This window comes from Neofelis nebulosa, chromosome 2 (assembly GCF_028018385.1).
Source record: "Neofelis nebulosa isolate mNeoNeb1 chromosome 2, mNeoNeb1.pri, whole genome shotgun sequence".
Taxonomy (NCBI): Eukaryota; Metazoa; Chordata; class Mammalia; order Carnivora; family Felidae; genus Neofelis; species Neofelis nebulosa.
Genome location: NC_080783.1, coordinates 90,931,687 through 90,957,786, shown reverse-complemented (window position 1 = coordinate 90,957,786; position 26,100 = coordinate 90,931,687). Strand labels below are relative to the sequence as shown.

Genomic DNA, 26,100 nt, shown 5'->3' with positions numbered 1-26,100 from the left:
TGACAATTTGAACCACCAGCCATCATTTATCAAATTTTATCATAAGCTTCAAATCATCAAAATTATTGAGATCCTAAGCTGTCTCTTTCTCTAAACAGTTACAGTGTGGTGAGTGCTTCAAGCAGATAGCATATGTTTCTACACATATGCAGATCAACAAATTCATTTGTATTTTCATAAATAAATAACCTTGTAGTTAACATATTTAAGGGTTGTTTTTTTTTTACACTTACTATGTTTTGGAGATCATTTTGTAAATGCATGAAGTAGGTTTGTTACACTGACGAGTGCATTCTATTCCTTCATTAAAAGATTAACGGGTATTTAGATTATTTCTAAATCTCATTACTAAAAGCAATGTTGCAATAAAATATCTCTATATGTGCATTTGGATGGTCCAGGTCCTCTTCCAGACTTTGTAGGTTAAAGCAAACAGCTGATACTGCTCTTCACTAGTTATCTAAGTTTGGGTTTCTTGGTCCCGTAATGTGATTGGGCAGGTGGGACCTGCTTTTATGGTCTATTTCAGGTGAGGCAACTGTTCTAGCTCTGAAGACGGGGAAGGCAGGGGGTGGTCCTTTCAGTGAGAATAGCTAGATAGGATGCCTAGATTGGTTTTTACCCAAATGATGTAGGATGGGTACTACAGTTACCTGGACTCTTAGGTGAAGTTTACCAGATGGTCAGGACTAGGTACTATATTCAGTAATAGACGGGATTATGAATGAGTCTTCCCTACTCTGGTGGGGAAGCAGGATGGGACCCAGGGCTTATACAGCTCTTTGCTTGGGAACTCAAATCAGGCCAGAATGTGTACTAAATTCCCTGGTAGGTGAGTCCACCAGTTTGTTCTGCAGACTGGGGAAACCACAGGCTGTGCTCTCTGCTCTAGAGCCACACATACATAGGGCTGTGTTGAATGGGTTCTGTAGCCTTCTGGGTGCTCTGGTTAGGTTCCTTGGTCAGACAGGCAGAAGACTGTATTTAGCAATTAGTAGGACTATAAATTAGATTCCCTGCCTGGGTGCACCAGGAGAAGCAGCTCTAAAGCCAACAAAGCTTTGTTGTCTTAACTCAAACCAACCCACACTCCAAGTTCCCAGACTGATCAGGGCCACTGCTTTTCTTTGCAGATTATTGGCTCTATCTGCCTTCTTCTAGGCTTCCACACCAGTCAGCTGCACAGAGCTGTCTCCATCCCTTCTGGTCAGATGAGGCCGGAAGACACTCTCCATATGGATGGGGCTACATCTCAGCTCCCTTGCCTGGGTGGTGGTAAGGCAGCAGGAGTTTGTGGGGAAGGGTTGCTCTAGACTACTCTCAATTTCCCAAATAGGCGCTCTGGTTTGGAGGGGCCTGGCTCTATCCTCAACATCGGCTATGAATTAATTCCCTTGCTTGTGAGTAGTACAGGAACACTCCATGCTTGGTACTGGCTTTGCTCTGGGGGCTGTCAATTCTGCCCACCCACCTTTCAGATGGAGCATCACTGGACAGCAGATTCTAGGAATTGTCACCAGCCCTTCTGGTCAGATGGGGCTGGAAGACATTCTACAGAGTGGGTGGGGTTGTGACTCTACTCTTTGAGCATGGTCAAACCAGACTCTAGAGCTGGCAAAATTCCTAGTTTGAGGATCTGAATCTGGCAGATCTACACCCCGTTGAGTTCCCTGGTCAGAGTGTGCCCATGACTTGGTTCTGCAGATGAGCAAAACTGCTGGTTCGGATTACTGCTCGAGCATTGCAGGTACAAGCTTGGTCTGTCAAGATTCATGTGCTGGTTGTTTCAAGTCCTTCTCGCCTTCTCTATTACAGTCAGATTCCCAGTTGCTGGGCCCTGCAGATTCCTCTGCAATCCCCATTGTGCAAGATCTGAGTAGGGGCTCCCATAAAGCAACCCCAATGCTGGAGTGGGCTGGTGGTCCCTCCCGGGTTCTTCTCCCAGAGGAGCAACCAGAGGCTCAGAAGAGTTCTCTCCCCATGGTGCTGACTGTGCTGGGGGAGGGTCAATATGGTCAGCCTATAGCCTCTTACTCTCTAATGCAGTCTGTCTTGGTCCCTGAGGTATAGGGGTGCTTTAGCCTCACCCCATGCTCTAGCATTCTCCCAGGGGTGTATGTTCTTGAATAATTGTTACTTGTTCTTCTTGTGAAGGAAGCAAAGTAAGAGACTACCTATTTTACCACTTTGGTGTCATCGCTTTCCACAAACTTTATTATTTTGTTCATCTGATGGATGAAAAAATTGCATCTCATATTTTGTCATTGCTACAATAGAATTTGAGTTTTGCATATATTGATTAATGGTTTGTTTTAGGTATATTACAATCCATATTTCTCATCTATTAATTTTCTTCTCATGTTCTTACCCAGAATTTATTATACATTTAAAAAAAGGTTTACCTTAAGAGAGAGGATAGAGAGAGAGAGTAGGGGCAGAGAGAGAGAGAGAGAGAGAGAGAGAGAGAGAGAGAGAGAATCACAAGCAGTCTCCGCACTGTCAGCACAGAGCCAAACATGGGACTCGAACACACAAACTGTGAGATCGTGACCTGAGCTGAAACCAAGAGTCAGATGCTTAACGGACTGTGCCACCCAGGCACACCTATGATACATTTTGATACTAATCCTCTTTCTGCTACATATGTTTCAAATATTTTATACCAGAATGTTATTTTGTACTTTGTTTAAAAACAAATAGTTGTAAAATCTGCCATGAATTTTTATGATGATGTCTGGATTTTTGTTATATTCTGGAAGATCTCATCACAAAATTCTTCTATTTTGTTTTAATGCTTAAATATCTTTATCACAATTGCATTTAAGATTTATTTCCATACATTGTGTGAAATAAAAATTGAAATTAAAATTTTAGTTGCAAATGGATTCCCAATAATTCCAACACCATTTATGGAATACCATCCTCTCTTTACCATTTTAATGTTCTTCCTTTAACATGGAATATACGGCTATATATTTTCTGGTCTGCTTTGCAGTGTATTGTGTTCCATTTATCTATTTGTCAATTCCCATGGCAACACTAAAGTGTTTAAATTACAATAGCTTTACAGCATATTTTGGTAACTTGCCGAGTCAGAATCAACTTTGCCCCCCCACCCCAGAGTCACATTTTCATTGAGCGTGCATATCTTTACCAACATCACTCCTATTTTTGACAATGCCAGTCTTGTCAATGATAATTTCCTCTTCTTATATGATGATATGAGGTGGCTTGTTTGGGATAACCTCCATTCAACGATGCCTCTACCTCTGCTGCTCTTACCACTGGTTACACATTATTGAGTGTTTACTCTGTGTTAGCTAACTATGTATTTTAAATATTTATAGGTATTTTTTATTAAGGCTGTGCAAAAATCTTTTCAAGTATTATAGCAGATATCAAGCACTCTAAGCATATTTTCTCAAATCCTCTTACCATTTTCTTGCACACTGGCTTCCCTGTGGTCACTATCAACAGCCACTATCTGTACCTCTTTGTGACAGACCTGCCTTCATGCTGCCAGACTGTTTTGCCTGTTCACAGGGAGAAGCAAGTTCTACAGAGATTCCCCCAGGGTAGTCTTAACCCATGACTAACGGTGAAGAGGCTAAATTTTCCCGTTCTCTGTCCCCTTGTCAACTCTAAGGTGAAGCCATTGTCATCAGAGACCCCCTCTGGGCCTGAAGCAGCCCCTCTTCTATGCTGTACTGATAACTCATTCTTCCCCTTTCTTTCCTCGCCCCACATCGCCCCCCCCCCCACCCCGCTTCATTCCCTTGCCAGCTTTTCCTGGGAATACTTCCTAATAAATTACTCTTATGCAAAAACTCACCTCCATATCTCCTCCCAGGGAACCTATATTAAGACAGATAGTTGTAATATGAAGTCCATATTAAAAAAGCAAAACCAAGATACAGAGAGTTTACAGATTAACTCCATGTCACACAGGAAGTAAGTGGCAAAAATGACTAAATCTCTTCATGAAATTACACATAAATTCAAGGTATTTGGGTTCAATTTGCATTTATCTCTAAAAGAAATCACAGGTTCGACCTCTCCTGGTGTCCTTCGGGTCAACCCACAACACAGCTTCTGCCAGTGCACTTGGCAGTGTCTGCTGTCACTGCCCACGGGTGCACTCTCGAGACAACAAGGACTAGCAAGAGATAGGGAAGAGCATGCTAGATGGTGCCCTTTAACCAGGTTCTCAGACCACATTTGCCAGGACCCTCTTTCCCTTGTGCATCTAGGTCAGAGTTGGCCAAAAGCAATGTGCACAAGATCTGAGAGGTGTGCATGCAGCTACATTGTTCTCAGAGGGTGTTTGCAGTCAGATGCAATGACAGACAAATGCTCTTTTCTTGTATGTCCCATCTGTGCTTCTCCCTTCTGCTGGCCAGCAGGGGCCCTGGCTCACCCCACATGCTCGGCTGTGGACACACACAAATAACACCAACAGAGGCCAAGTTCCAAAGACCTCTGCTTGAGCTCCACTTTTGTCATCCCTCTTTGGCCCCTGGGTGTACTTGGCTCTTTGGATTTTGCTGAAAGTGTAGAGTCATTCACCTGAACTAGTTTTCAGGAGGATGGGCTAATGACCTTCCTGTTATTCTTTAAATACACCACCAGATTTCCGTTTCTCCCATCTTATGCAGTATCTTATTCCAAGTCATTTAGTCCCTTCATACTCAATAGCCATGCTTCTCTGACTGAACTCAGATGCAAAAGTGTTCCATATCAACTAACATTTAATTGAGAGTTTCTCCCAAAACACTTGAAATAGCATCAAAAAGAGAAAACCTTTAAAAAGGTAACTATCAAATATAATTTTCTGTGTTCTGAGCATTTTTAGAAGCATCTCTGAATATGCAAGATCTTTTCTCCCAACAAGAGCATTGCTATTTCTTTTTTCTTCCTCCCTCCCCATTTTTTTTTTTTTGCAACTGTAAAAATATCTAAGGAAGGAATTTTGAAGTAAGAGCATGCTGCATGCCCTTTTTTTCTCCCTAGAAATTTTAGGAAAATTATGTTGCTTTGATGTTACTTAAGAACTGACATGACCAGAAAATTAAGAATCTATGAAATCAGGTCATGTCAGTTCATGACCATAGGCTTGACATTCAAATTATGCAAACAAGAGAAATTAAAAAAAAGAGTTTGGGATATATTAATAAGTAATTCTGCTTTTACTGATGAAGATACCTCACCATTTTTATGGGTCACTATGGGGTTAACTTACAACATTTAATGTTAGAATAAAAATCAATTAAAAAAATTTTCATGTTTATTTTTGAGAGACAGAAAGAAAAGAACATGAGCAGGGAAGGGGCAAACAGACAAAGGGAGACACAGAATCCAAAGCAGACTCTAGGCTCTGAGCTGTCAGTACAGAGACTGATGCAGGGCTCAAACCCACGAATGTTGAGATCATGACCTGAGCCAAAGTCAGATGCTTAACCCACTGAGACACCCAGGTGACCCCCATCCAATAAATCAATTATAGATTCCTGAGAGAAGGCAAATTTGAAGGATTTAAATTAGATATAAATGGTCAATAATTGAAATATGTCCATCATGATAAGAATCATTAAAATGGTCCTAAAATGAAAAAAAAAAAAAAAAAAGGCTACTATCCTTACACTATCAATTGACCTAAATAAGAGTACCTACTTTTATCACAGTACTAATGTAAAATTTAGGACATCATGATCCTGGAGAAAATCTCACAGACAGGCAGCATATTGGGTCTCTGTCCTGTGTAAATAATTCTATAAGCACAAAGCACAAAGAGTTTCATTAGAGCAAATTAATGTCAGGAGAAGAATAAAAAGTGACAGAAAAATGGAGGGAACTGTAGAAGTTTAGTACAGCAGGGGCCCTTAACAGGGAGATTTATTATAGCACAGAATGGAGGAAGTCACCTAGATGAAGGAAGGTATAGAAAGAACTGCCTTCTATCCTGACTTTCCAAGTTCTGGGGGAATTAAAATTGATGGTGGTTTCTCTTATTTCTCTTACCCATGAAATCTCAAATTCAGTCAAAAAAATTAAAAACCAAAAATCTAAAAGAAGTATCACAATATAATTTCAGTGTTGGCAAGGAACATCCCTAAAGAAAATGCAGAAAATGTTTTAATAGAAAAACATGGAAGTCATAGTAGGAGAAGTCAGGTGTGAAAGGTCATAGTAGGAGAAGTTGAGGTTGGAGATCATGTTGGAGAAGTCAGGAATGATGGGTTGTGGTGTGCGAAGTTGATGGTGATAATTTATGGTAGAAGAAGATGGGGTTGACAAGTCATGGTGAGAGGTCAGGGTTGACAAATCATGCTCCCATTGGAAGCATGCTCTGAGGGATCACTCCTTTGTGGGGTACAGCGTAACTTTTCTTTTTCTCCCCCTATGATGACAAATGAGGCAGTGAGTAGAGAGAGTAAAGATTTAATAATAAATGTAATTAAATTTGAAGGTTGAAGCAATAGCCTAGACTAGCATGAGGCAAGAGAGAGCTTAAATGCAAAATTTAAGGAGACACTTACTCTCAGTAAGTGAAAAGGCTGACCTCGCAATTGCATGATCCTGTCGGTGATTTGTCCTTAAATTTTGCGTACCAGATTCCTCTCTTGCTTTACTAGTACTCCTGAACCTGGGGATAGAGAGTGGGTGGAAATCTGTTGATAAAGCAGAATCAAAGGAAGAAACTTTAAGTTGGAAGAGAGAGATATACACATGGTCAAAAAATAAAGATTTTCCTTATAGTGAGAATTTTAAAGATGTTCCCCTCTACCAAAAACAAAAACAGAAACAAAACCAAACCAACAACAGCAACAAAAAACAAACAAAACAACAACAACAACAAAAAAAACTAGCAATGACTCATCTGGGGGGTGAGGAATTTCTTAAGTCTGGATGAACTCACCAATCAGAAAGTTTCAGGTACCATAATCCAAAATGTCTGTAGCCACCTGAAGCTAGAATTTGACACACAGTAATAGAGGAGATACTAATCAAAGCAGGTGGTTCACTTCAGAAAACCACACAGGCACATGTCCTGACAGATACTTAGGAACAAAGTAACTAGGAGTTTGAAAACAGTCATATACAGAAGTCACATGAATTGGAGTCCCAATCACAGTGGAGAGAGTAGAGGTAGAACTCACTCTGGGGAGGAAAACTCTAGAACAAGGGAGTGGTTAGTCTTAAAGATATTAGGCACAAACACTGACTAGGTGAATTGAAATAGTGCCACCAGTGTGGGAAATTGGCTGCCAGGTGAGGCCTTCATCAAAGAAACAGAATAAGATCTCAAGAGTCAGATGTTTGAGTTGTTTAAATGCTAGAATTCGGGAGCCCAAATCATTCCTAACTAATGAACAAACTAGTGCCAGAGATGGCAAACTGAGCTTTCAGTCAGGTAATCCTAGATAACTATAAAGGAGAATCTTAAGGATAATGAACTACAGTAGGCAGAATGATGATCTATCAAAAATGCCCATGCCCTAATTCTAAGAACCTGTAAATGCATTCAGTTACATGAAAGAGACATTAAATTTATGGTAGCAGATGGAATGAAGATTGCTAATTAGATGACCTTATATTACAGAGACTATCCTAGATTATTCCAGGTGAGCTCAAAGTAATCACAAGTGTCCTAAAATATGCAAGAGTGATACATGAGAGTCCATATCAGAGTGATGTGATGTAAGAAAGACTCAACTGCCCATTTCTAGGTTTGAAGATGGCAGGGGGCCAGGAGCCAAGGAATGAGGGAAGCCTCTAGAAGCTGGAAAAAGAAAGAAAATTAATTTTTTCCTGGAGCCTTCAGAAAGGAACATAGCCTTACTGACTGCTTGATTTTAGCTCAGTGAGATCCATTTCAGATTTCTGAACTCTTAAACTATAACATAAATACTTCATTTTGTTTAAAGGTACCAGCTTTGTGTTAATTTGGTACAACAGCAATAAAAAACTAATACATGAACCAAGTCATTGGTACAAAGTTGACAAAGTTCTCCTCCATCTCCCAACACCATACTTTAGGCAAAGGAAGTTAACAAAAATACATAAAATACCAAGTGAACACAATCAGAATTCAAAACCTCAGAGACAAACTAGAAGGTTGGCTTCTTTAAGAAGGCTCTACTTCATATGGAACTCAAAGAACCGGTTATGCTGGGGTGGAGAGAAAGAAAGAGATCCTTTCAGTGGAGGGGCTCCTCATAGGCAAGAGCAGAAAGCTGGGAATTGAGTATAAAGATGATGGTGAAGAGAACACACAGATCTGGAGGAAAGAACATGTGAAGAATGCTAATTCAGACAATGACTGTTTTGTGTGACTGGCACTGTCTCTTCATTCATCAAATTGTCATTCACTGAATGTGCTGGTGTCATTCAAATGGCAGAGATGTGGTGGTAACCGAGACAAATAAGACCTCTGTTCTCCTATGGCCTACATTCTAGCAAGGATGTATTTTTTAGGAAGTACTTTTATTGATTATTAATTTGTTTTATCTCATTAATCACTACAACCATCAAATAAGGTAATAAGAACTAAGGCATTCTCATTTTATAGTTGAAGCACAAAACTGCTTAAGGATTTCTTCAAGAGCACACAATAGATGTTAGAACCAGAATTTGAACACAAACTATGTAAGTCAGGGTGTGCATGCTTAATCACTATGCTGACTGCTAACAGGTGGAGAAAACTTCAAGTGGGAAAAGTAGTCCAGCTAGTTGATATCTTTCATATGTTAAAGATTTTCATTTAAAAATACCACAACAGGGGCACCTAGGTGGCTCAGTCTGTTAAGTGTCCATCTTCAGCTCCGGTCATGATCTCATAGCTCGTGGGTTCGAGCCCCACATCGGGCTCTCTGTTGTCAGCACAGAGCCTGCTTCAGATCTTCTGTCACCCTCTCTCTCTGCCATTCCCTCTCTCTCTGTCTCTCAAAAATAAACATTTATGGGGTAACTGGGTGGCTCAGTCAGGTGTTAGACTCTTGAGTTTGGCTCAGGTCATGATCTCATGGTTTGTGAGATTCAGCCTTGGAGTGGGTTCTGTGTTGACCGTGTGAAGCCTGCTTAGGACTCTCTCTCCCTGTCTCTCTGCCCCTCCCCCACTCATGCTCTTTCTCTCTCTCTCTCAAAATAAATTTTAAAAAAACATTAAAAAAACATTAAAAAAATACCACCACAAAAAATAATGAAAACTACCATTTGTAAAGCATTTCCTTGACACTATGCATTATGCTAAATATAAATATAGATGTTCGATAGTCCTCAAGGCATCATTCAGGATGGGTATTATTATCCCCATTTTACAGATGGAGAAACTAAAGCTCAGAGATCTTAAATGATTGCTCAAGCAATTCACCCAGCAAATAAGCATCAGAGTTGAAATCAAAACCATGTTTGTATGTGAAGAAGAGCAAAGATAGTCTTTTTTTAAAGTTTATTTATTTTTGAGAGAGAGAGAGAGAGCACAAGCAGAGGAGCAGCAGAGAGAGAGAGAGAGAGAGAGAGAGAGAGAGAGAGAGAGAGAGGAGAGAGAATCCCAAGCAAGCTCCTAACCATCAGCAAGGAGCCCAACTGGAGGCTGGAGCTCATGAACTGTGAGATCATGACCTGAGCAGACATTAAGAGTCAGAGGCTTAACCAACTGAGCCACCCAGGTACCCCAAAAGCAAAGATATTCTTGACAAAACTTCATACACTTTCTCAAAACTAAACGTGGAATAGTAAAATATTATTTGTCCTAACTATAAATGTATCATCAGACACATATTTACATTTCATTATAGCATAATATGATTCCCACAGTCAGATGAGCTACACCCATACAGACAGCAAACCCTCCCTGTATACATTCACATTCTTCCATAACTCTGTTAGAGGAAAAAGATTTAGAAACCATTGAAACATGTAATCTGAGAGGAGGAAATAAAATGAAAGAAGCAGTATTGGAACACTCTAGACTCATGCATACCGGAGCAAACAGCAGATGTCCTTGTCATTAGAACTTTTACTTTACAGAAAATGCCCTTTCTGTCTTCCCCTACCCCCTGGTACAGTCTGCTTACAGCAGTTGAGAAAAGAAAGATCCAAATAAAAGCCTACTTTAATTTTTAGAATTATTTAAATTTGGAAATTGATGAGGAATTGCAAGCCGTTATAAGGACAAAAGTATTTTTCTGTCTACTTGAAAAATATTTAAAATATTTGAATGCTATTTTAACAATATTCTTTTTTTCTCAAGGGTCAGAGAAATATATTTTTTCAAAAAACTTATAACTAGAAAACATTTTTATAATATACTGTTAGTATTTGATTAACTTAATTGCTATATAAATGATTAAACTCCATACAGTCCTTATTTTTTATTTTCATTCTGATTGACAGATAGACTTATCACAAAAGCTTTTTGAGAAAATCTATTGAGAAGACCAGAATTTTTCAGCCCCTGGTCTTTTTCACAATTCTGCATTTTGTTATGCCTTACCATCAGTTTAATTGGGAGGTTCCTTTGTGAAAATATGATTTATGCATGTTTTATTCATTCCCCCCACCCCTTTTCATTCAGTAAGACAGAATTTGAAAAGGAAAAACATTTTTATTACACTTGTCTCCAGTGTCTTAACTCAGTAATATACTTTCCTTAGGGTGCATCACGCCAAACCAAGTGTTAAAAAATGGGAAAGAAAACCAATAGTTTTGACTTTGGAGAATGTTAGGATCCAAATTAAATACATTTATTGAATTCATCTGAATACATTTGTGAGTATTTGCTATGGGTAGTCATCAAATAGAGAGTGATTTCTTCAAATGCAGGAGGAAGGAAGGGCCAGTGGGCATGGCACTGTGTGTGGTTAATCATGGAGTTCCATTCTCAAGCACACGTGCACAGCCCCTCCTAGAAAGACACTTTATAGATCCACTCCTGGGGACAGACAGCTCTTGTCCTGGTGACATGGGACAGACTCGCCCTAGGAAATCCATTCTCACGTCCTTTCATTTAAAGTTCATTGAACTTGCTTTTGTGACTCATTTATTTATTTTTTATTTTTTTAATGTTTTTATTTATTTTTGAGAGACAGAGAGAGAGAGAGCATGAATGGGAGAGGGGCAGAGAGAGAGAGAGAGAAACACAGAATCTGAAGGAGGCTACAGGCTCTGAGCTGTCAGCACCTGAGCCGAAGTTGGATGGCTTAACTGACTGAGTCACCCAGCGCCCCTGACTTTGGCGACTCATTTATTAAATTATTTTCTCAATCAGTCTCAGGCAGCCCAGAGTGTGACAGATCTCAAAGTGAAAAGCTGGTTTACCTACGCCACACAGAGCTAGTCTGGTCTTGAAAATTAGAATATCTTTTCTTTTGCCAACATAGTATTCATCAGGCCATTCACTTTTCAGCTTTTTTTTTTTTCAGGTAAACATGAAATTACAAGACTACAGCCTGAAATTCAGTGCTGCTATTAATTTTTAAAACAAGTCAAAATTAAATCATTTTTTAAAATGGGTGCACTAACACAAAGGTCTCAGTGGCCTCAGCTTTTACTGAGTGAGAATTCGAATGAGTCATATTGATAGGAAAGCGACAATTTCATTAGAAATACCTGATTTCCAAATGGCATTTAAGGAAAAGGGAGATGAATACAAAAACAAATAAAATTGAATAGGGGAGCTCGTTTTATAAATTATAAATGATGTACCTATTAGCAGAGTCATAAAACAAGAAAATAAGGTAATTGGACTGACAGCAGGAAGAAGAAAGTTATGTAAATGAAGAAAGCCTTGTTAAAATAATCAAGACAAAGAGATTCACTGATTTAGAAGGTAGCACATTTTGAATTGCTGGTATAATTAATCCTTTTCTGTCTCACAAGCTATTCTTTCAAAGGCTCCATTTTATTTGAAACAAATTAAGGTGGGTTGGACAAGATCAGCGTTAAGTTGAAGCTTCAAAGTAATGCTATAGATAGTACTAGTTCTAGAAAGATGCTCTAAAACTTGCAAGTCCTCAGAGAATATAAAGTGATATGACCCACTTTCTTCACCCAACTACCATGTTTTATGAAGTACTATAACTGATGATAGAGAATTGATAGAACTCACTACCTCCAGCTTAGGAAATGCTGCTGACAGCTAAGACTTTTCATTTATGGCTACAGTTTTCTTCATTAATCAATATGAGCCCATTTGTAACTCTGCGTTCCTCAGCTAGGTTTAATGGACATGCTAGAGAACCCTGTTCTGGTCTGGAAAAAAACAAAAAAAATTCTGGCCTCAAGGAGTATATAACATACATGGGATTATAATAAACTAAGAAATAAAAGGCAAAATATCTCCCACCTCCATCCAGCTGAAAGTGTGTACATATATATTGACACACTCACACTTATATTTCATATATGAAACAAAATAAAGTATGAAATTCTAGCAAAGATAGCGAATCTATTTTCATCTTGGAAAAATTAAATTTATACATGACTTAACATGAATACCCTCTTCCAAAGAACTTGCTTACTTTTTTATTTTATTTATTTATTTATTTATTTATTTATTTATTTATTTATTTAGAAAGAGAGTACATGGGCGGGAGGTGGGAGGAGGGGCAGAAGGAGAAGGAGAGAGAAAATCCCAAGCAGGCTCCGCTCTGTCAGCATGGCCAGACATGGGGCTGGGGCTCAGTCCTCAAACCGTGAGATCATGATCTGAGCCAAAATCAAGAGTCCGATGCTCAACCGAATGAGCTAACCAGGTGCCCCAAGAACTTGCTTATTCTGATGATGCATTTTCCAGCACATTTCAATATTCTTTTATTTATGGAACATTAAAAATCTGTTTGCTTTTTACTATGACCACATTTGTAAAGAATAAACTCATCTGCATGCATAATTCCTGCATGGAGAGATAAAACAACTCTGAGTAGATTATTGACCCTGTGGAACTGAGGCCAAAAGATATTACATAATTTGTCTAAGCTTCTACAGTTACTTCTTGAAGGAACCTGACTTTGAACCATAATCTTAGCCACTACATTGTACTACTTCTTTAATAATTTTTCAAATAACACATTGGATTTTCAAAGATGCAAAGAATTGGCTGTTTATCTAACCATATACACTTTTTCATCCACCACATCCCCACTTACTCCTCATGGAATTGATTTGTCTGAAGATACGTATTTGTAATCACTGACTGTATCTTGGAAAAAAAGAAGCATTTGGGTATTCATGCCAACTTAATGGGTAACAGCTCAAATATTTTATTCTACAGATACAGACGTTCTGGTGTAGCCAATGCCTTAATTATGCTTCTGTTTTATTCCATTGAGCCAATTACTATAAATGAAAAAAATTGGACCTCATCTAGGGAAAGCCACAATTCGTGATGCATTTTATTTCAAGAGTATTTCTTGAAGTGAGGAGAGACAAGTACAGAAAGTCAGCACTAACAGATTTTGAAAACTTTGAATGCAAATATTATGCAGTTTAGTACATTCTACAAAAATTGTGATCATGTTAAAAGTATTTATTACTCTTTATCTTTTAGAATTTTGCTATTGAAATTGGAAGATGACAGAGGAACAGCTCAAGACATTCATTTATCCACGTGTTAGATCATAAAAATGTAGAAGTTGTAAAAGTTACACTATCTTGATGCAATGCAAACTTTGTTATTATATTTCTTTTAAACCTAACTCAAAATGGCATCTTTAAAATATTTCCCAATTCTTTTAAAAATATATTTTCCATTAATTTCAAAATTACTATTTAAAACAACTAGAAACTCATGAGCAGATAAACATTAAGACTCAAATACATAAATGGGTAAATTAGCATGCAGTTCAGAAAAGCTAGAACTGAATGATATAATTTGAAAGTATATTTTACCTTACTTGTAAGTATAAAGACAAATTACTCACCCCCTTTTTTAATGTGCAAACTAACATGGGCAACATCCAATGCTGATGAGCATGCAGTGAAATGGGTATCCTGATGCATAGCAGGTGTGTTATAAAGGATTACAGTTTCCCAGAAATTAACTGAATGGTATCTATGAATGACTAATAAATACTTTTGATTTATATTCCAGTATTTTTGCTTTCAGAAAGCACTGCATGAAAACAACAGGAACACAAAAATGCCTACAAATACTAAAAAAAATCCTTAAATGGCGTTTTTATAAACATTTAAAAATCGTAAAAGCTCAATGCCACAAAACAAGGGAATTATTCAGTAAATTATAGCCATGGAATAGTATGCTACATAGCCATTAAAATTATGTTCATAAATGTTTAATATGAAAGAAAACCTTTATGTTTTACAAATAGTGTTAAAAAGAAAATCTCAACTCTATAAAATAGATATATACATAGAAAATCAGGATTGTAACAGTGCATGTAAGAGATAATACTTCTCATTGGTGGTTACCTGTGGATTATTTTTATTACCTTCTTTATCTTTTCAAAATTTGGGAATGAATATATACTACATATAAAATACATTTTATGTATGTGGCTATGCATATGCATGCATGTTTACATGTATACAAACACGTTTATATTTTATAAACCTTTACTATTTAAGCATCAAACTCCTCTGTTGTTTCCTATATATTATTTTATTTTTAAATACGCCACTTTGGTATATTGATTACTTTTTTAAAATTAAAATCTACACCCAACGTGGGGCTTGGACTCATAACCCAAGCTCAAGAGTCATATGCTGTATGGGCTCAGCCAGCCAGGCACTCCCATTACCTATATATTCTTTTGTCTTTCACACAGACATTTTTATGTGCAGTTTCAGCTCAAAAGAACACTGCATGAACAAATGCTTCAAAAGTATACCATTGTTCTCTCGATTTCTCAGTCTACAAAGTGGCTTTTGCTTATCAAATATTAATAAATAATTGGTCACTGGTTTCCCTTTTTTAAAATTTATAGGTTCTTTTTATGAATGCTTTTTTTGGTCTCAGCAGATGAGTTATAAAAAATGTCACCCTACCAATCTGGAATGTATTTCAGTTAGGGGCATTCATTTTCTAAGAGGATAATCACTTTGTCTACAATCAAACTGACAGACACAAAGCTCTGTTTTAATTAGCACTGCAACGTGTCTGATCATGTAGACAAAGCTTTAAATGTTCAACTCCTCATTTTATATTAAAAAAAATGGAATTGAGTTTTGCAAAAATTTCAGAATGATTCTCCAAAAGTCTAACGTTTCTATATTCCAGTGATTTTCGATTTTTTTTTTAATGAAAGTAGAAGCACTTCTTAAATTTTACACAGAACCCAAGTGTTTCTTGCCTGTATTGCTTCCACGTCTATTGGCTCCATGCCTCATCGCTCTGAAGGAAGCTTCTAAAACAATTATGCGGATCTCTTGGAATATGCAGAACATATGGGGAAACCCCTGCTCCGGACATTTAATTAATCAAAAATAAAAATATAATTCAAAGTGCGTCTAGACCAAAATTCAGTAAATTACGCTTGTTGTGCTGCCTATTTTATGTTTACCATGAGAAACAACACCACAAAATATCTTATTCTATCTGAATAGAGCATGTTTCAGGTCAGAGAATTCTATTGAATGACCCATGGGAGAAATTCCGCTTGGGTCTAAGTTTCAGGAAAACTTCAGCTTCCCCTGAAGGGACAGTTTTCTCTACAGACTGAGAATCAGGTTAACAGTTTCTCTCATTGCACTGGCTATAAGGAAGCTTAGAGAAATGGACACACGTACAGTATGTCATGGTGTAAATGCTTGTGAGTTAATATTAAGTCTGAATTTGTTATATTCTCACCCATCTCTTCCCTTCATCCTCATTTAACTTAATTTTGAGATTTTGTGTCAATAAAAATCAGAAACAAAACTGATTTTTTCCCATTTTTATTGATATCATTTTTATTGACATATAATTCACAATAGCATTGTATTAAAGTGTACAATACAATGATTTGATATATGGATATATTGTGAAATGATTACCACAATAAGTTTAGTAAATATCCATCACCTCAAATACTTACAATTTTTTTTTCCGGTGATAAGAACTTTTAAGATTTACTCTCATAGAAACTTTCAAATATACAAGACAGTACTGTTAACTATAGTCACTATGCTATACTTAATGTCACAAGAACTTATTTATCTTATAACTGGAAGTTTGTACCTTTTGATCACTTCCATCCATTCCCCTCAACCACCAACTCCCAACTTTGGCAACCATGAATCTGTTCTCTGTTTCTATGAGCTCAATTTTACAAAATTCCACATGTAAGAGAGATCTTACAGTATTTGTCCTTCTTTGTCAGAATTATTTCACTTGGCATAATGCCCTCAGGGTCCATCCATGTTGTCACAGATGGCATGATTTGATTCTTTTGTATGGCTGAATTATATGTATATGTATATATATATATATATATATATATATATATATATACACACACACACACATATACATATATATATTATTATAATATATAAATATTATATACACAATATCATTTTATTTATCTATTCATCTTTCAATGGATACTTAGGTTGTTTCCATGCCTTAGCTATTGAAATAATGCTGCGATGAACATGGGTGCGCAGACCACTTTGAGATAGTGATTTTGTTCATTTCTGATAAATACCCAGAAGGGAAATGGATGGATCATACTGTATTTCTATTTTTAATTTTTTGAGAAACCTCCATACTGTTTTCCATTGTGGCTGCACTTGTGTATATTCCCATCAACAGTGCATAAGTGTTGCCTTTCCTCCACGTTTGCAAACACTTTGTTACCCCTTGTCTTTTTGAAGATAGACATTCTGATTGGTATGAGGCAATATTTTGATTTTGATTTTCATTCCCCTGATGATGCATAATGTTGTGTCCCTGTTGACCACTTGTATTTATTCTGAGAGGGAAAAAATGTCTATTCAGTTTCTCTGCCATTTTTTAATTGAGTTATTTTTGTGTTTTTTTGCTTGAGTTGTAGGAGTTCTTTATGTATTTTGGGTATTTACTACTTATCAGATATACGATATGCAAATATTTTCTTCCATTCAATAGGTTGACTTTTCATTTTGTTGATAATTTCCTTCGCTGTCCAGACTCTTAGTTTGGAGTGGTCCCACTTGTTTATTTTTGCTTTTGTTCCTTTTGATTTTGATGTCAGATACAAAAAAGTCATTGACAAGACTGATGTCAGGGAGTTTACACCTATGTTTTCTTTTAGGAATTTTATGATGTTAGGTCTATGTTCAAGTCTTTGACCCATTTGAGTAGATTTTTTTCTCAATGGTGTAAGTAAGTGGTCCAGCTTCATTCCTTTGCATGTGGCTGTCCAATTTCTCAACACTATTTATTGAAGAAACTATCCTTTCCCCATTGTACTTTCTTAGTTTCTTTGTCATAAATTAATTCACCAAATATGCTTGAGTTTATCTCTGGGGTCTCTATTCTGTTCCATTGATCTATGTGTGTGTGTGTGTGTGTGTGTGTGTGTGTGTGTGTGTGTGTGTGTGTGTTTTGTTTTTGTTTTATTTTTTAATTTTTTTTCAACGTTTTTTATTTATTTTTGGGACAGAGAGAGACAGAGCATGAACGGGGGAGGGGCAGAGAGAGAGAGGGAGACACAGAATCGGAAACAGGCTCCAGGCTCCGAGCCATCAGCCCAGAGCCTGACGCGGGGCTCGAACTCACGGACCGCGAGATCGTGACCTGGCTGAAGTCAGACGCTCAACCGACTGCGCCACCCAGGCGCCCCCTATGTGTGTGTTTTTATGCCAATACCACATCGCTTTGATTACTAGAGCCTTGTAATATAGTTTGAAAACAGTAAGTGTGATGTCTCTGGTTTTGTTCTTCTTTCCCAAGATTGCTTTAGCTACTCAAGGTTGGTTTTGGTTCTATGCAAATTTTAGGAATTTTTTTTGTATTTTTGTGAAAAATGTCATTGGAATTTTGATAGGAATTGCATTGAATTTGTAGATTGCTTCAGGCAGTATGGACTTCTTAACAATAATTCTTCCAATCCATGAACATGGAAGACCTTTCTATTTTTTGTCTTCAATTTCTTTCATCAATGTCTTATAGTTCTCAGTGTACAGATATTTCACCTCGTTGGTGAAATGTACTCATAGGTATTTATAATTGATGCAATTTATTTGTTTGAATAAAATTTCTGCTCCTTTTTCTCTCTTTTCTCCTCTGAGACCCCTATAACATGAATTTTGTTCCTATAGATGGTGACCCATAAATCCCTTAAGATATTTTTGCACTTTTTAAATTCTTCATTCTTTTTGCTCCTCAGCAAAAGAGGATGAATTGGATGAATTCTACTGAGTTTGCTGTTCCTTATACTTCTTTTAGTATGCTGTTAGACCCCTCCTATTGAATTTTTTAGTGCAATTCTTATATTCTTCAGTCTGTGATTTCTGTTTGGTACTTTCGTATTTTTTTTCTGTCTTTGTTGAAATTCTCATCTTGTTTATGCATTGTTCTCCCGACCTCAGTGAGCATCTTTACAACCATTATTTTGAACTCTTTATCAGAATCATCTGGTTTTTTGTTTTGAACATATTCTGTTTCTTCAATTTCCTTGGCTCTCTGTATTGGTGTCTGCATATTAGATAAAACAGCCACAATGCCAAGTCTTGATGGAGTGGTCTTGTGTAAGAGATGAACCTTATCATTCAACCCTTCCCTAGCTCTTAGTTATCTCTCACACCTTTGTGGTTGTCCAAGCAGCCTATTTTATTTTTAATAATTTTCAGTGGTTGAGAGTGTGCCAAGAGTCTTCCCAAAGGGGAAGGTCTTAGCACATAGATGCAGGCTGTTTGGAAGCTGGACCTTCAGGCAGTAGCTTTTAAAGTATTCAATTAATATTTTCAAGAAAATACTGGGCAATGGACCTTTCTATCTGTTCCTGCTGTAGTGTGCCTTGGAAGGGTAAGTGCTTAAGAACTATTTTTTGTTGCTGCTATAGAGCAGCTGTGGGACCTTCAAACACAAGCCCCACTGGGCCAAAGCCAGGCAATCAAGGAGTGCATCCACAGGGCAGAAGCTTCAAAAGTGAGGGCATCAGACATGTGCATAAGCTCCTTCCCAGGAGTCACCAGTGAGGTAAAAGGAAAATGTGGAGATAGCACACATCCTCCTCCTTGATTTCTAGGGAGAACTGCAGCCAGATTCCTAAATGTGTGCTAAGTTAGAAGCCCAACCCTCCGGTAGCAGCTTTTAAAGTATGCAAATAGAGCTCTTTCAAGGAAAGACTACAAGAAGGGCATTTCTATATGCTCCCTCTAGGCTGAGCCCTGTGGGGAGAACCACAGCAAGTCCTCAGAAGCCTGATAAGTATTCTTTCCTTCTTTACTACAGTCTTGTGGGTCTCCTGTGTGTGAGCCCTGTCGACTTTCAAGGCTAGGTGTTTCGGGGGCTCAACAATCAGGTAAAAGTCATAAAAGTCGGGGTGCTAGATGTTGGGTTCAAACCCTTCATGCCTCAGGGAGAAGCTGAGAGTTGTGAGTTTTTTACCCAGTAGTATGTCACTGTGCCAGGGGTCGGGTGTATGCTGGGAGTGTGTCTCAGCTTTTCCTACCCACTTATGTGGGTATCTTCTCAATCACCTATGTGTAGGTGTTGTTCACCTCATTTCTAGATTTCTTTCAGAGGAATTGCTCTGCATGTAGCTGTATAGATTTGTTGTGTCCATTAGAGAAAAGTGAGTCCAGGAGCATCTTACATCTTACATCACCATCTTGGAAAATCATGAAAGTGATTCTTCATCTTCTACTTCTAAAAATGTGTACATGTGTACACACACACACACACACACACACACACTCAGAAAATTTAAGGCTACCTTTACTGGAAATATTTTGCTGAATGTATTTGTTAGCATTTATTCATTCATTCATTGATATGTTCAGAAAATCGTTGTGGTACACCTAGATATGCCCAGTTCTTTGGGTGAACAGGTTTGCAACAGTGAACGTGACTCACTTCTTCACCTTACAAATTCAAGGCAGCCCATTTACTGTAACTATCCAATATTATTATATCCCATATTTTACCTATGAGCTGCAGCCTTCCAACAGTTCTTTTTAATAAATTTTAAGGTGCTCAATGAACGAAAGTCAAAACTGAAATCTATTTAATTCAAATAAGTAAATGATTTAAAACAATGAAGCTAATAGAATTTCAAATCAATAAAGCTTATATTAATTCTTTTTGGCTTCCTTTTAAATACAGTGTGTGATTTCATGTTCTCTAGCACATTTTGTTAAAAACCATTCAGTTGAGATATATCTAAACCAAAATTAGCCTTGATAGAAAACTGTAGCCTCTTCTTTTTTTTTTTTTTTTCAACATTTTTTATTTATTTTTGGGACAGAGAGAGACAGAGCATGAATGGGGGAGGGGCAGAGAGAGAAGGAGACACAGAATCGGAAACAGGCTCCAGGCTCCGAGCCATCAGCCCAGAGCCTGACGCGGGGCTCGAACTCACGGACCGCGAGATCGTGACCTGGCTGAAGTCGGACGCTTAACCGACTGCGCCACCCAGGCGCCCCAACTGTAGCCTCTTCTTAAAGAAAAAGAAGATTCATCTCTCCCTAAACCACACATACCATACATTGTCTCATTAAATCAGAATACCAATATCAATACCAATAAGCCTTAACAATGGATTTGCTTGCCCAGCAATGCTATGAACATCTTAAGACATAATTATAAACTATTAAATCACTTTCAAACTAATTTTAATTTAAAAGGAAAAAAGATGATTAGTAAGTTAATATATAAAAACCAATCAGGTCTCAAATTTAAATCTTCAGTACTGTTCATTTTTTTAACATTTTATTTTAAAGTAGAAAATAAGGATTTGATAAAATGATTGCAAATGACAAGATAAAAACAAGATCAAAAAGCAAACCATGTAGATTTTAAAATTAACATCTTCAAAGCAATTTTCCCCTTTAAGACCTAATTACCAATACGTATGACATCCTGTATTTCAAAATTGAAAAACTGAATTGCATTTAAAATTGAAATAAGGGGCGCCTGGGTGGCACAGTCGGTTAAGCGGCCGACTTCAGCCAGGTCACGATCTCGCGGTCCGTGAGTTCGAGCCCCGCGTCAGGCTCTGGGCTGATGGCTCGGAGCCTGGAGCCTGTTTCCGATTCTGTGTCTCCCTCTCTCTCTGCCCCTCCCCTGTTCATGCTCTGTCTCTCTCTGTCCCAAAAATAAATAAAAAACGTTGAAAAAAAAAATTTAAAATTGAAATAAAAATATATATTATTACTGAAAAATGTCTGCAAAATTAATTTCAACATAAATTTACTTTTACTGTCTCCTAAGAGTCTCTACAAGGAAGAAAAATTATGAACAAAAGAATCAATGTGATCATCTTTTTTATTTGGAAACCAAGAATATACTATATTCCCTCTCAAAATTTTTATTTTTCTGATTTTTTCCCCTTAGAACAGAATTTTGCATGCTGTCATCTTGATAAGGTAGTAGGATGGGGTAAATCTGGAATTATTATTGCTTAATAACATTTACAGAATTTAAATTAGACTCCTTTAACTTCACTTCAATTTATTCTTTTATACATTTATAAAAGTTATGATTATCTTTTATGGTACAATTGGAATGGGTCTCCCATCTCATTTTCCAAATCCCAAAGTGCCAGAGTGTACTACTTGTCAATAGAGTCATTATTGAAATTGTAAGTACTGACATAAATTACATCAAAATCTAATAGTATGGCTTGACACCTTCTGATAGGGGATTTAGCAAATGAAAATGCATAAAAATATGCCCATGCAATTTTACATGGCAGAATGAGAAAGGTTTTATTGAATATGTCCTTTTACTACAATTTGTTGTAATAAAGAACGGCTTTGACCATAGTCAAGAATAAACAGAAACTTTTGCAAATGGCAAGGCCACAGGGATTTCAAGAAAATGACCATTCATATGTATTGCTATTTACTTCAAATAAATGAGAGTGTGATTTGTGCAAATAAATAATAATAATAAAAAGCAGTCATTAAAAATAGCAATTTGTTAACATTTTTCACCAATTAAGGATAATAAAGTTAATTTATACAATAATATCTACTCAACCCATCTGTTGTATAATCACATATCAATTCAAGGAAAGCTGGACTATATACAAATCAACACTTTATGCATCTTGAAAGAATAAAGGTATCCTTTGGCAATGGCTGACTGTCCATACTCACTTGTGGATTAGTTCACATATAGAGAAAAATTTTGTGGATTATCCCGGGGCATTACACTTAGTCTTGATCTCTTCAAAATCATATTAATCATGTACTCATAAACGTAGTAAAATGGTAGATATGCCTGACTCAAAAATGGTGGAAAACATATATAGAGATTATAGAATAAGGATCTAAAAAAAGAGAGATACTTAGAGTAGCAATTAAACTAACAAAGTACAGTTTAATAGAATGTTAATGATAGCTACCATTTATCGATCTATTATTATATCCTACACTTTATGTTAACATTTTAAATATATTATCCTGTTTAATCTTTCCAAAATCCTGCAGAGTAATTATTAATATCAATGTTCAACAAATGAGGAAAATCCTCAGAATTCTTTAGCAACTTGCTCTAGTTTGGACAGGTACAAAGCCAGCATTGGAAGCCAGATGTAGCCACAAGGCCAGTATTTTATCCTCTGTCTTATGTTGCTCCCATCTAAGTTTAAGAAATCTAACTCTCTAGGGGTGCTTGGGTGGCTCAGTCAGTTGAGCATCCAACTCTTGATTTCATCTCAGGTCATGATCCCAGGGTCGTGGGATTGAGCCCTGTGTCAGGCTCCACACTGAGTACAGAGGCTTCTTAACATTTTTTCTCTTTCTCTCTGCTCTTCCTCCCCACTCATGCGTGCTCTCTCTCTCAAATAATAATCATCATCATCATCATCATCATCATCAAAAAAGAAAAGAAATCTAACTTCCAGTTCATAAAAGGAGAAAAAAGGCAAACATATGCAAACAAGATCAAAATATTTATTTAGAGTGAGGGCAATATAAGTATCCTATATAGTAAAACCTTGGATTACAAGTAACTTGTTCTGTGAATATTCCACAAGATGAGCAAACATGTCTAATAAATTTTAGCTTGATAAATGAGTGATGTCTTGCAACACAAGCAGTATGTGATACCAAATGTCACATGATCACAACTGAGCCAATGTTCTGGTAATACGCTTTGATATACAAGCGCTTTGGATTACAAACGTGTTTCCAGAGTAAATTATGCTCTCAAACCAAGGTTTTATTGTACTTCCCAAAAACATTTAAAGCACTGTAGACTTCAATTATAAAAGTGAAGTATAGGGGTGCCTAGGTGGCTCAGTCAGTTGAGCCTCCAACTTCAGCTCAGGTCATGATCTCATGGTCTGTGGGTTCGAGCCCCATGTTGGGCTATGTGCCAACAGCTCAGAGCCTGGAGCCTGCTTCAGATTCTGTGTCTCCCTCTCTCTCTGACCCTTCCCCGTTTATGCTCTGTCTCTCTCTGTCTCAAAAATAAAAATAAACATTAAAAAAATTAAAAAAAAATAAAAGTGAAGTATAAAGGACAAAGAATGCAATAGTTTTAACTGATGACCTCAACAAACCCTACCTGGAGTTCTATATTAAATTCTGGGACCTGTGCTTTCAAAGGAACCTTGGCAAACAGGAGAGCTGCCATAAAACAAGGGTAAAAGAATGTAATGACTGTTATCATTATAACCATCTTTCATTTAACACATGTTGTGTTTCTGGTGCTATCTTTGTACTTTCATTTAATCCTCACAATATTCCTGGAAGCTGGGGACGATTTTCCTTATTTTACCAAAGAGAAAATTGTAGCTAAGAAAGAGTGTGTAATTCTCCTAAGAGTACCAAACTAATATACATCAGAGGTGGTGTTTATCTAACAACAAAGCAAGCCAGAACACTTCCTATTATACTACCTTGCAATATTGAAAACAAATGAGGAAGTTTGGTATTAAAAAGACAAACATTGGGGCACCTGGGTGGCTAGGTCAGTTAAGCATCTGACTCCGACTTCAGGCTCAGGTCATGATCTCACAGGTTGTGGGCTCCAGACCCCCATCGGGCTCTGTGCTGACAGTGCAGAGCCTGCTTGTGATTCTCTCTCCCCCCCTCTCTCTGCCCCTCCCATGCTTGCTCTCTCTCGCTTTCAAAAATAAAATTTAAAAAAAATTAAAAAAATAAGAAGACAAATATTAGAAGGGTTAGACTTATATTATTGCACAATTCTAAAACACTAAACTAGAAACAACTGGAAGGTGGTAAAGGAAGACATATTTTCTGACAGAAAGGATTTTCTATTGATCAGGCCAGTTGGAACAAGTAATTTTAAGCTATGCCAAGATGACGTCTTAGCACTTGATGCTATTTTCCCCTACGTATCATTTCTGACTCAAGAAGGAGTTTTTAGTTTCAGTTCTCTTAGCTTGGAGTGCTCTTGCATTTATCTTCTTTCTGAGGAGGTAGTGTTTGAGCTCAGCCATAGTGGTAAGAGGCTTCTTTTTTCTCAGAAAAGTAACCCTGATCTCATTACCATGTTGCCCTTGTTTATTTATTGTTAACTTGTTGATTGTATTTCTCCTATTAGAATGAATGTTCCAAGAGAATGCATTTGAGAACTGTTTTGAGGTATAGAGCAGACACTCAGTGAATATTTGTTGAATACAATAAATGTTGTTAAAGCTATTATGCCTTAGATGGAGTATCATTAGATTAAGTTGTCATTCACTCTAAGAATCTCTCCTTTTAGTCTGACGAATAATGAAGGCAACAAATGGGAGACGGTCTGCAGGACTGTATGTGCTCTCAAAACAGCTTAAAACTTTACAATAGCCACACTAAATGTGTTTAAAAATGCGTATGTACAAACAAATGTACAATCGTATTGTAGAACTTATAAATACAAAACTAAAGAATTGTGCAAGACAGTTAGCTTGGTTTTTAACTGAATTCAATACAAATTTTGAAACCCGTACACTGTGCTCCTTAGTGATAGTATGTGCAGACAACATGGCAATACAAGACTATTTCTAATGCCTATCTTCAAAAGAAATGAAAGTATACATTAGCACCATAATAAATACAATTTTCTTAATATTTGCGACGTGTGAGGAATGATGCAGAACATGACGCACACATTTTGTCTTTTAATCTTCAAAACACACCTATTTCTATGATAGTGTTTCTAAGTAATAATTCTTCCATTTGACAGATAAGGGAAGTGAACCATAAGCGACTTAAGAAACTTAGTCACACTGTTTATCAGCGATGAAGTCATATTTAGACTTAAGGTCAGTCTGACCCCACAGGCTCACTACTGAATGCTAATCATGACACAATCTCATCCTAAATGTCTGCAACAAGGAATATATGCAACATCTCTCAGAGTAGAAACATAAAACTGAAAATATTTCCTTTTTTTTTCAAAATTTGAGATTTATACATGAAGAACTCACTCAAATTGAGGAAAGTCTGAACTGGTTGTTTCGTTTTCAGATTCTAACAAATATTTTGGGGAATTATAAGGAAAAGACAGTAAACTACACCTCTCTGTGGTAAACAAATGATACTTCATTTTACTGTACTTCATTTTCCTCTTCTCAGAAGTACCCCGATGTTTGAGAGGCTTCTCTGTAGAAGAGGAACATCTTATGCTGTGAGGTTACAATGGTAGATATTAAAGGAAAAGAGATTTTGTCTTAACGTGAGAGAGAAATTTCTATTAAGTTGAAAAACAAACTGCCCTGAGAGTTGTAACTGCCATATTAATGAAGACATACTTTTATTTATTTATTTATTTATTTATTTTAATTTTTTTTTTCCAACTTTTTTTTTTTTTGTTTTTTTTTTTGGGACAGAGAGAGACAGAGCATGAACGGGGGAGGGGCAGAGAGAGAGGGAGACACAGAATCGGAAACATGCTCCAGGCTCCGAGCCATCAGCCCAGAGCCCGACGCGGGGCTCGAACTCACAGACCACGAGATCGTGACCTGGCTGAAGTCGGACGCTTAACCAACTGCGCCA

At 37.2% G+C, this 26,100-nt stretch overlaps 1 long non-coding RNA gene across 2 annotated transcripts in view; it reads left to right on the top strand.

Moving 5' to 3' along the window:
• Positions 1-26,100, top strand: part of LOC131493067 (uncharacterized) — a 71,764-nt gene that overhangs the window by 28,852 nt on the left and 16,812 nt on the right. The window contains exon 4 of one of the 2 annotated variants that reach the window (XR_009252444.1): positions 1,134-1,271. The exons of the other annotated variant lie outside the window; for it this stretch is intronic. This is a non-coding gene — a long non-coding RNA (uncharacterized LOC131493067). Of the gene's footprint in view, positions 1-1,133; positions 1,272-26,100 lie in introns of those variants that run through there. 2 annotated transcript variants of the gene reach the window in all.